Source organism: Eleutherodactylus coqui, chromosome 1 (genome assembly GCF_035609145.1).
Source record: "Eleutherodactylus coqui strain aEleCoq1 chromosome 1, aEleCoq1.hap1, whole genome shotgun sequence".
NCBI lineage: Eukaryota > Metazoa > Chordata > Amphibia > Anura > Eleutherodactylidae > Eleutherodactylus > Eleutherodactylus coqui.
Window position 1 is genome coordinate 296,088,864 of NC_089837.1, and position 11,098 is coordinate 296,099,961.

The 11,098-nt window shown below is 46.0% G+C and overlaps 1 protein-coding gene across 1 annotated transcript in view; it reads right to left on the bottom strand.

Moving 5' to 3' along the window:
• The window catches only part of PTAFR (platelet activating factor receptor), a 32,900-nt gene extending 22,147 nt beyond the window's left edge, over positions 1–10,753 (bottom strand). The window contains exon 1 of the mRNA XM_066573626.1: positions 10,736–10,753. The gene's annotated coding sequence lies outside the window, so the exon portion shown is untranslated. The remainder of the gene's footprint in view (positions 1–10,735) is intronic.
• Positions 10,754–11,098: the final 345 nt, after the last annotated feature.

Sequence of the window (11,098 nt, forward strand, 5' to 3'; positions counted from 1 at the left end):
TTCATGCTACAGATATTTTTGTTGTCTCGCATGACTTTCAAAATACTCACAAAGGTAACACAATCCAAGGACTAGATAGTTAAACTTCCAGTAGGGGTAGGAAACACTGCAAGGTCCTAAATAGAGAAGCTTTCTGGATGTTTCTCCCTGGTAAACCCATGTCTTTAACTTTTTTGAGTATGTATTGTAAGCCATGGGTGGGGAAAATACTGGATGGAGTGTATACTTCACCAGAAATCCAGGAAAGTTGGGTTTTGGTCAGTAGTCTTGGTTTGCTGAGCCTTTGTTTAAATGTAACTTGTGGGCTGGACTTTATTGGAATGATGGGTGAGTTGGTAGTGCGACTTATGACTTCTTCTCCTAATACAGGGTTTTCCTTTGATCTTTAGTCTTTAGTATAAGACTAATAAACTCAATACTGGGGTATAAAAGGCTGCAATGTAAGGTTGTGCATATCCGAGTCTGTGAGACACACAACCCTGGTGTGGAGAAGCCTAACTAACATGATATCCTGTGTGTGTATAATATATACACTAGGGTTATAACTTTTTTTTTACAACCTCCTATTCCTGTATCCTAATTTAATGCACTTTTGCCTAAAAACAAAGAATTTAATTGTTTCAATATTTTTTTTTTAGAAAAGGTCACTCCGAAATTATCATTTGATATATGGATTCTATATACATCCATATATCCAATGATATGATTTCGGGGTGACCTTTTCTGAAAAAATATTGAAATAACAGCCATCGCTTTGAGGAGGTGGGATTTATGAATCCAGTAACCAGGAAGTGATCCTGTGTGGCGGCCAAGGACTGCGGGAGCCGTGCCAGGCCTCTGGAGAACAGCAGGAAGGACCTAGACCGAGCCTGCTGGCTAAGTAAAATAAGACATCCCTGAAAATAAGCTCTAGCACCTTTGTTTGTTTTTTTTAGGGCAAAACTTGCTATAAGGCAGTGTCTTTTTTTGGGGGGGGGGACATGGTTTATACATACACACAAACAGTAAAAAAAAAAGTGAGATATGCAAATGATTAGTTGTGGTGTGATTAGATGGTCTTGCCACCTGGCGGCCTAAAAGGCTCTCAGAAGCTGCTTGTGTGTAGTGGACCTCTTTTTTCCATTTTTGTAGAGCTTTGTTGACCACTAGACATGTCTCCATGAGAGTCAAACAGAATTCATTCAGTTAACAGAGTATGAGGGAAGGGGAGGGGGCATATTATGGGAATGTGAAAATCTGCATAGTTGTATCAACAAATTGTCTGCCACCTGGGCTGTTCTGACCAGTCTGTTAGGTGTTAAGACTAGTAGACGCACGAGGGCCATTGTTGATGGTCAATAAATACATAATTATACCAGCAAATTCTAAAGGGAAGCATCAGGACATTTGTCTGCGAGCTGAATCTCAAGAGAAGATGGGTCATGCAGCAAGACAATGGCCCACAGCACACAAGTCAGATGCTTGCAACCAAAAACTGACTTTATGAATGGAATTTGGCAGTGCCCCAAAATCAAACCACTCTGGTTCAAGTCCAATTTTTGGTGCACAAAATTGTAGGATTATTTATATAATCAAATCCACAAAGGTATGTATTCCATCATCTTCCTAGTTAGGTGAAAAACACAAGCTTTGTTTATTATCCTTATAATAAACAAAAGGTGTCTGTTAGCAAAATGGTTGCACGCAAAACCCCCAGTACTACTGCATATACTGCAGCAGCTAAATCATCTCTTCAAAATGGAGAGACTGGAGATAGAAAGGCGAGCAGAATCCCAGGCATCAACATTTTTTAAGAAATTGAGTTTTCATGGAAAGGTTTCTAGACTTCCATTTGCTGTGTGTGGTGAACTAGCCATAAGTCTCAATGCTAAACAGTGGGTTAATTTTTCCTGAGGCTCTGTAGAGTATCTCACATCTCCCATTCGCTGTGTGCGGTGAACTAGCCGTAGGTAGTTCCCATTGCTAAGCAGTCCATAAATTTTTTCTGGGGCTGTGCAGAGTATCTTACATCTGCCATTCGCTGTGTGTGGTGAACTAGCCATAATTCTCAACACTAAACAGTGGGTTAATTTTTCCTGGAGCTCTGCAGAGTATCACATATCTGCCATTCGCTGTGTGCGGTGAATTAGCCGTAATTCTCATCGCTAAACAGTCGGTTAATTTTTTCTGCCCCTGTGCAGAGCATCCCACATCTACCATTGTCTGTGTGCGGTGAAGTAGGCGCAGTTATCAGCACTATCTACTGGGTTACATTTTTCTGCCACTCCATACAGCCTCTCTTATCTACAAGTCTTTGTGAGCAGTAAATTACCTCTAGGTATCAGCGCAAGACAGGGGTTTTATTTTTCGTCACAGCATAGAGCCTCTGGTATCTACAAGTCTCTGTGTGTGGTGAATTAGCCCTAGTTCTCAGCGCTATACAGTGGGTTAATTTATTTGGGCCCTGCTCTATCCTTTATCTGACATGATGAGGAGCAGGGGTAGGGGTCGAGGACACGGACGTGGGTGTCCAAGTGAGGGTGTGGGCAGAGGCCGAGTTTCTGGGCGGGGTGAATCAGAGTCGGCTGCTGAGGGATTAGGAGAGTGCCGCGTCTCTCTGCTCCCCAGCTTCATCTCACATTTTGCGTGTCTGCGTGGTAGACCTTTATTACAAGCACAGCAGTGCGATCAAGTCCTGTCCTGGATCGCGGATAACGCATCCAGCAATGTATCGAACACACAGTCTTCCACGCAGTCCACTCCTACCGGGCTAGGGACTGTACCTCTGAGTCCTCTGGCTGCTCCCAGCCTCGTCACTCCAGGAAAATGACAGATTCTGAGCAGGCAGACTCCCAGGAACTGTTCTCGGGTCCCTGCCCTGAGTTGGAAAAAACGGTTCCTCACCCACCTGAGGAGGTTGGAAGAGGCAGTGGGATGGCCAGGGGGAGAGGCAGGGCCAGAGCAACTGTTTCCCACAGCACCCCCTCGTGGCAAGCCTCTGTGCAGAGGGCTAGGTGTTCAAAGGTGTGGATGCTTTTTAGTGAGAGCGCCGACCAATGACGAACAGTGGTGTGCAACCTGTGTCACACCAAGATCAGCCGGGGAGCCACCACTACCAGCCTCACCAGCATGAGCAGGCATATGATGGCAAAGCACCCCACGAGGTGGAACAAAGGCCATTCACCGCCTCCGGGTCACACCACTGCCTCTTCCCCCTGTGCCACAACCTGCCACACAGATCCAATCCCCCTCCCAGGACGCAGGCACGAGCACCTCCCGGCCTGCACCCACACCCTCACCTCCACGGTCCTCCACTGCCTCCAGCAATGTCTACCAGCGCAGCGTTCAGCTGTCGCTAACACAAGCGTTGGAATGAAAGCACAAATATACCGCCACCCACCTGCATGCACAAGCTTTAAACTGCACATTGCCAAATTACTCAGCCCGGAGATGCTGCCATACAGGCTAGTGGAAATGGAGGCTTTCAAAAACATGATGGCAGCGGTCCCTCTGTACTCGGTTCCCAGTCACCACTATTTTTCCCGGTGCGCCGTCCCTGCCCTACACGTCTCCCGCAATATAAACTGTGCCCTCACCAATGCAGTTACTGGGAAGGTCCACGTAACGACGGACACGTGGACAATTTCTGGCGGGCAGGGACTTCACATCTCCCTGACGGCACATTGGGTGAACTTGGTGGAGGCTGAGACCGAGTCAGAGCCTGGGACTGCTCACATGCTACCCACACCAAGGATAGTGGGTCCTACCTCGGTGATGGTTTCTCCGGCATATTATGCCACCTCCTCCAAAGCCCCCCACCCCTCATCCTCCTCCACCTCTCAATTAAGAAGTGTAAGCATGTCGCCAGCAGTCGGTAGCGCGCGGCGCAACAGCACAGCAGTGGGAAACCGTCAGCAAGCCGTGCTGAAACTAATCAGCTTAGGTGACAAGAGGCACACCGCCCCAAAGCTGTTACAGGGTTTGCCGAAGCAGACCGACCTCTAGCTTTCGCCGCTGAGCCTCCAACCAAGCATGGTAGTGTGTGACAATGGCCGTAACCTGGGGGCAGTTCTGCAGCTTGGCAGCCTCACACACGTGCCATGCCTGACCCATGTGTTCAGTCTGGTGGTTCAGTGGTTTCTGAAAAACTACCCCCACTTTTCTGATCTGCTCAGCAAGGTGTGCCGTGTGTGCGCACATTTCCGCAAGTCCACCACGGATGCTGCCACCCTCAGGACACTGCAACATCTGTTCCGGTGCCAGAGCACCGACTGCTGTGAGACGTGCCCACACACTGGAATTCTACGCTGCACATGTTGGCCAGGCTTTACAAGCAGCGTAGAGCAATTGTAGAATACCAGTTGCAACATGGCCGGCGGAGTGCTAGTCAACCTCCGCAGTTCTTCATAGAGGAGTGGGCATGGATGGCAGACATCTGTCTGGTCCTCGGAAACTTTGAGGCGTCTACACAAATGGTGAGCGGCGATGCGGCCATTATTAGCATTACCATCCCACTGCTTTGCCTGCTAAGAAGTTTGCTGCTAAGCATTAAGGCCGACGCTTTGTGGTTAGAACAGCAGAGGGGGGATGACAGTATGTCCTTTGATAGAGAGACCACCCTCACATCTGTATCTCAGCGCATTTTGGAGGAGAGGTAGGAGGGGGAAGAGACTGCTGGACACACTGCAGAGGGTACTCATGCTGCTTCCCTCATCTGTTAGGCGTGTATGGGCTGAGGAGGACCATGAAAGTCATCCTCCTAGTGAGGACAGCGATGTGTTGCGTACTGGGATTCTGGCACACGTCTGACTTCATGTTAGGCTGCCTTTCCCGTGACCCTCACATTAGATGCATTCTGGCCAACAAGGATTACTGGGTGTACACCCTTCTCAGTCCACGGTATAAGGAGAACCTTTCCCGAAGAGGAAAGGGGTACAAGAGTGATGCAATACCACAGGGCCCTGGTTGAAAAGCTGATGCTAAAGTTCCCATCTGACAGTGCTAGAGGTAGAAAACGTAGTTCAGAGGGCCAACTAGCAGGGGAGGTGCAGGTATCAGGCAGCATGTCTAGCGCAGGCAGGGGAACACTCTCCAAGGCCGTTGCCAGTTTTATGGCTCCCCAGCCAGACTGTCACCACTCTCCAGACTGAGTCGGTGGGAGCACTGTAAACAGATGATGAAGGAGTACATAGCCGATCGTACCACCGTCCTCCGTGATCCCTCTGCTCCATACAACTATTGGGTGTCAAAGCTGGACACGTGGCATGAACTTGCGCTGAACGCCCTGGAGGTGCTGGTCTGGCCTGCCCTGCCGCTAGCGTCTTGTTAGAGGGGGTGTTTAGTGCTACTGGGGGGATCATCACGGATAAGCGTACCCACCTGTCAACTGACAGCGCCGACATGCTTACACTCATTAAGATGATCAAATGCTGGATTTCCCCAGGCTTCTCTTCTCCACCGGTGGAAAGCAGCAGATCATAAAGATTCTTTTAGCTGCAACAGGAGAAATATGCATCCTCTCTCTAACCCCAAAAAAGGGGAGAAGTAGCTTGGTCTATCCCTCTCGGATCTTACTCCTCCTCCTAAAACAGCATGTCATCACGCTGAACTGCCAATTTTTCTGTGGGCCAAAAGGCTCTGTTAAAACCATTTTTTCGGAGGGCTGCCTCCAGGCTCTGTTGTAAGTTAAGCAACAGCAACCTCTATCTTTAAACAATGTTTATGGGTTTAACCTGCCCTCAGGGTAAATCAATTTTTCAGGCGTACACTTGTACTCTTGGTACACCAATTTTTCAGGCCTTCGCCTATACTCTTAGCATACTAATTTTTCTGGGATTCACCTATACTCCTTGGTAAACAAATTTTTTCAGGTGTTCACCTATACTCTTGGTACACCAATGTTTCAAGGGTTCGCCTATACTATTGCTACAGAAATGTTTCAGGGGTTTGCCTATACTGTGGGTGCACAAAGGCTTTCCCATTGCCTTGTTCAGCTATCTGACACATAGAATGAATTGGGCAGAAGTGTGGGCAGAGGCCGAGGTCCTGGGCGGGGTGAAACTCTGCCATATTAGGGCACTCTCTTTTCTTCATGTTTAATACTGTCCTTGGGTTTCATGGGCTCGCCTATGCTATGGGAAACCTTTGTGCACCCACAGCAGTGTTCAGCTATCTGGCACAAATACAATGAATGACCTGGGGAGGGTGCAGAAGGCTTTCCCATTACAGTGTTCAGCTATCTGACACATATACAGAATGCATTGTGTGGGTACACATGGGTTTCCCATAGCTATGTAACTCACGACACCTTGTGTCACACAAGGTGGAGGCTGGGACCGATCCAGACCCTAGGCCCGCTCACGTGCTTCCCACACAGAGGATTGCAGGTCTTACCTCGGTCATGGTTTCTTGGGCTTGTTATGCCACCTCCCCCTCCTGCTTGGGGTCTGGGGATCAGCGCTGGTAGACATGTATTTGCTCTCGTGTTACCACAGTTATCTAAGACACTGGTTTGGACCAATCAAAAGAAGCTTAACTGAATTAATGAGACGTTCACAGCAGTACTAGCATCAGAGTCCGCTTTATGCCGACGATTGCTGAGGGTGTGGGCAGAGGCCAAGGTCCTGGGGGAATGCAACTGCGCCTGGTTTGGCCTGTGGAACTACTTCATGATTTATCCAGTCTTTGGAGCAATGAAAGCAACCGTAACTGACGGCACACTGGGTTAACCAGGTGAAGGCTGGGACCAAGTCTGACCCTGTGCCCGCTCACGTGCTTCCCACACAGAGTATTGCGGGTCCTACCTCGGTCACGGCGTCTCGGGCTTATTATGCCATCTCCTCCTCCTTGAGGTCTGGGGATCAGTGCTAGTTGGCATGTATTATTTCTCGTGTTACAAATTACCACAGTTATCCCAGATACTGGATTGGAGCGTTCACAGGAAGCATAATGATTTAATTAGACTTTCACAGGGTCACTGTATACCTGTGTTGTCTACTTTTGCAACACCTCCTGCTTCGAACCAATCTTTGGTGTTAGTATGCTCTGCTGCATTGTGGAGATTTATAGAAGTACTGGCTTCTGAGTCCCCTTTATGCCCACGTTTGCAGCTCCTAACAATTTTGTGACGGAGGTGGCATGGGATTGGAATTATGATCGTACATCAATTTATCATCAATTCTCATCAGCATTGTGGGTTATCGCCCACACTTTCAAAGAGGGTCGCTGCCAGGCCCTGACAACCCTCTGCAGTGTGTTTCTGGTTCCTCCTTATCCAAGACGCACTTATAAATAGACACGTGGGTGGTGTGGCTATCAAACCAGCGTGTGGCATGAGGGCAGCTGAATGCTGCGCAGGGAAAATTTTGTGGACGTTGTGGACGCAGGCTCGTGCGGGGTGGGTTGGACAGCAATGCCAGCATGTAACACAGGAGAAGAGGCAGTGGTGTCACCCGCTGGTGGTGATTGACCTTGGTTGCAGCTAGTGTGGTGCTTAGCTAAGATGTGCCAGCGCGTGTGCCTTGCTGCTTATGGTCTGTCGCATAGGGGGTGACCGCCAGGCTTTTGCCCCCAATTTGGCTTAATAGGTCGACCTGGGAGCCTCAGATGCATCCATGCATGCTGCCCCTGCCGTTCCCTATTCGTTTCTGTGGTGTTTCCATGACTTTCTGATGTTTTCAGGTGTTTCACACAACGTCCCCTATGCGGAGCATCGGTCAGCTTGAAAAATGCTCGAGTCTCTCATTGACTTCAATGGGGTTCATTACTTGAAACGAGCTCTTGTGAATTACAAAAAGTTTGACTTGAGTAACGAGCACCCGAGCATTTAGGTACTCGCTCATCTCTAGTTGTGACCCTTATACTTTTCCTATTTAGAACTTAAGGACTGGCCGTGCCACATTTCAAGTTTGTACAACATCAGGAAGTTGCATAACATAAGGATGCACTAAGCATTGAATAATCGATTTGGGACCCTTTTACTTTTCCTATTTAGGACCTAAGGGAAAGTTGTGCTAAATTTCAAGTTTGTACGACACCGGGAAGTGAGAGAATTAGATTAGGTACTTTACACAGGGGTGCACTTACTTTTGTACTTAACATTGAATAATCGAGTTGTGACCCCTTTACTTCTCCTATTTAGGACCTAAGGAATGGTTGTCTAAATTTCAAGTTTGTACTACATTGGCAAGTTACATAACATAGGGGTGCACTTAGTATTAAATAATCAAGTAACCCCATGTACTTTTTCTATTTAGGTTGTGCCAAATTTCACATTTGTTTGACACCGGAAAGTTAGAGAACTACTGGCGAGTCAGTCTGTCAGTCAGTCAGTGAGGGCTTTTGCCTTTATATTTATATATTAATCATTGTGGTAACTGCAATAGGTCACATGTAAAAAAAAATGTGTTTTGAGCCACGGGGGCCAATTTAGTGAACTGCAACAACTGGAATATATTGTATGTCAACAGACCAATGAGAAACCGACAAATTCTCTTTTTCTATAGGACGAATCAAGATGGGGCAAAATGAGAATGTTTTTTGTCTCCTGAAAATTTTGATAGATTTGACATACAACCTGTTGCAGTTACCACAACGAAAAGGCAAAAGCCATGACTGACTGACTGACTCACTCGCCACAAATTCTTTAACTTCCTGGTGTCGTACAAACTAGAAATATCGCACGACCAGTCTTTAGGTTATACATAGGAAAAGTAAAGGTGTTGCAACTTGATTACTCAATTCTAAGTGCTAAAGTAAGTGACCCCCTTTTATGTAACTAAACTAATTCTCTAACTTCCCGGTGTCATACAAACGTTAAATTTGGCGCAACCATTCTTTAGGTCCTAAATACGAAACGTAAAGGGGTTACTGCTTGATTATTCAATACTAAGTGCAAAAGTAAGTGGACTCCTATGTAATGTAACTAATAACAGACATCTGTACTGCACAAACTTCAAATTTGGCATGACCATTCTTTAGATCGTAAATGGGAAAAGTAAAGGGGTCACAAAGTCAATATTCAATTCTATGCATGAAAAACTGTGCAAAAAGCCGCAATACATGAAAGTTCTTTTCTAAGAAGGAATTGTATAGTGAGGAGAATCTACCTTACCTCTTAGTGTATATACCGAGAAGTCTCTAACGCTTCTCTATGTGCAAATACTGAAGAGAATTTATCTCACCTCTATGTATAAATACAGAGGAGAATATAACTGGCCTCCGAACACAAAAGTTAGTTAGATTCTCCTCAGTATATACACACACATATACTGAAAGGCTGTAAAGTACATAAGGAAGCGGCCATGAACTGCAGGGATGGAGCATGCCTTTGAAGCTGGGAAGGGGCTGCAACCTCCAGTTTGGGGGTAAATTTGGATAAGACCGGGCATTAACTTTAAGGGTAAAAAGTGAGGAGAGTAGGAGGGGTGGCACATTCTGGAGATGGATATTGGTACATGCAGTCTGAGGAGAATGTAACACTCCTTTATGTGTATACATATTTTATTCTTCGGTTCCGTGGGAACAACAGCTAAACACCTGTACCAAATTAACTTGTGCAAAGCCGGGTATATCTGCTAGCACTGTGGTAAGCTATCGAAGCTAGCGAATATGCGTCCATTATGCTCTTTTAGGTGCAGCTTTTGGGCCTTGGGGATAAGCATAGTCTATTATGCCTTTCTCTCCTCTTACCAGTAATGAATGGAAACCTTGTCAAACAGATCAACATGGTCTCCATTTGACACATTAAAGCCTATAGCTCCTGCCAGGTTTCATCTAAATGCTTATGTGGCCAGGAACTTGCACAAATGTGCAGGAAAATTGAGCATGCTGCATTTTATTTTTTGCGTGACTGAAATGCGCAGGAAAATATAATAATAATCATCATCTTTATATAGTGCCAACATATTCCACAGCTCTTAAGTGAATGAACCCATTGAAATCAATGTGCTCTACTCACTGCGTGCACAAACTTTGTGTGTGCAAATACGTTCGTGTGAATCCAGCCTAAGGGCCAAATTATATTGCAACACCATGATCACATATTACCACCACATAATGATTAATACTAACATACTGTCATTGAATAAAGACTATAAACGATCACTACTATCGATTATAACACTGAGGGCCAAATAATACCACCACACCATGATCACATATTATCACCACAACCACAGTGTTGCTGAAAATCAAACTACACTAAGATGAATATTACTCCCCTACACACACACATACAAACACACACATACAGTGGCCTTATAGCTGTATAGACTAGCTCTTCACAGACAATGATCCAGTGATCAAATGTTTCTTCTGACTGAAGTTGTTCACTTTCCCTTTTTCTTCATCTGGCCCAGACTGTCAGGATGACTTCCCCTGGTCACAACTTGCCACTGCAGAATTAGAAATCGACATCTTTGACACCTCAATTTTCCAGGGATCTAGTTTCCTTTTTCAAACTTCTATATAATCTCCCCATCTATAGTGCCTCAGATAGTGGACGGTGACGGAGGTGACCCACACAGTAATAGTATCAAAAACATTCTCCCCTCCACTGGTCCCAGAACTGGACCAGCACACTGCGAATTTTCCTGGTGGGTTGAATGGTCAGTCCGCCCCTGTTTATAGGCATCATCTTACCTCAAAGAAGAAATCTGTAAATCATGAAAATGCCAAGAGAGGACTATATAGTCATATTGGACCAATTAGGAAAGCGCTTGGGAGAGTCTTATTAGAAATAAAAACCCGGACTCACCTGGTGTGGACATCTGTGCCTCACCTGTGGTCAGGTTCCTGGAAAAACACTTCCTATGCTGATGGCATCCACTGGTAAGAGGAGAGTAGCATGAATTTCAGGGATCTTTTTAGAAAAAAGTTCCCCGGGGAATGAAAACAGAAAAGATAATTTCAAAGTTAAAAAATCATGCGCTCATAGGAAGTGTGTGTGACAAGGTGAATCCCATATGACACTGATAGTTGCAAAACGAATACCTACTTAGGAGGAGGGGGGTATAATAGACACAGAAGCCCCCTCCTAATGATGGTGAACAGAATTGTCAGATGAAGAGATGGAATGCTCCAACAGGATGATAACATTTTAGCCAATTTATTTAATTAA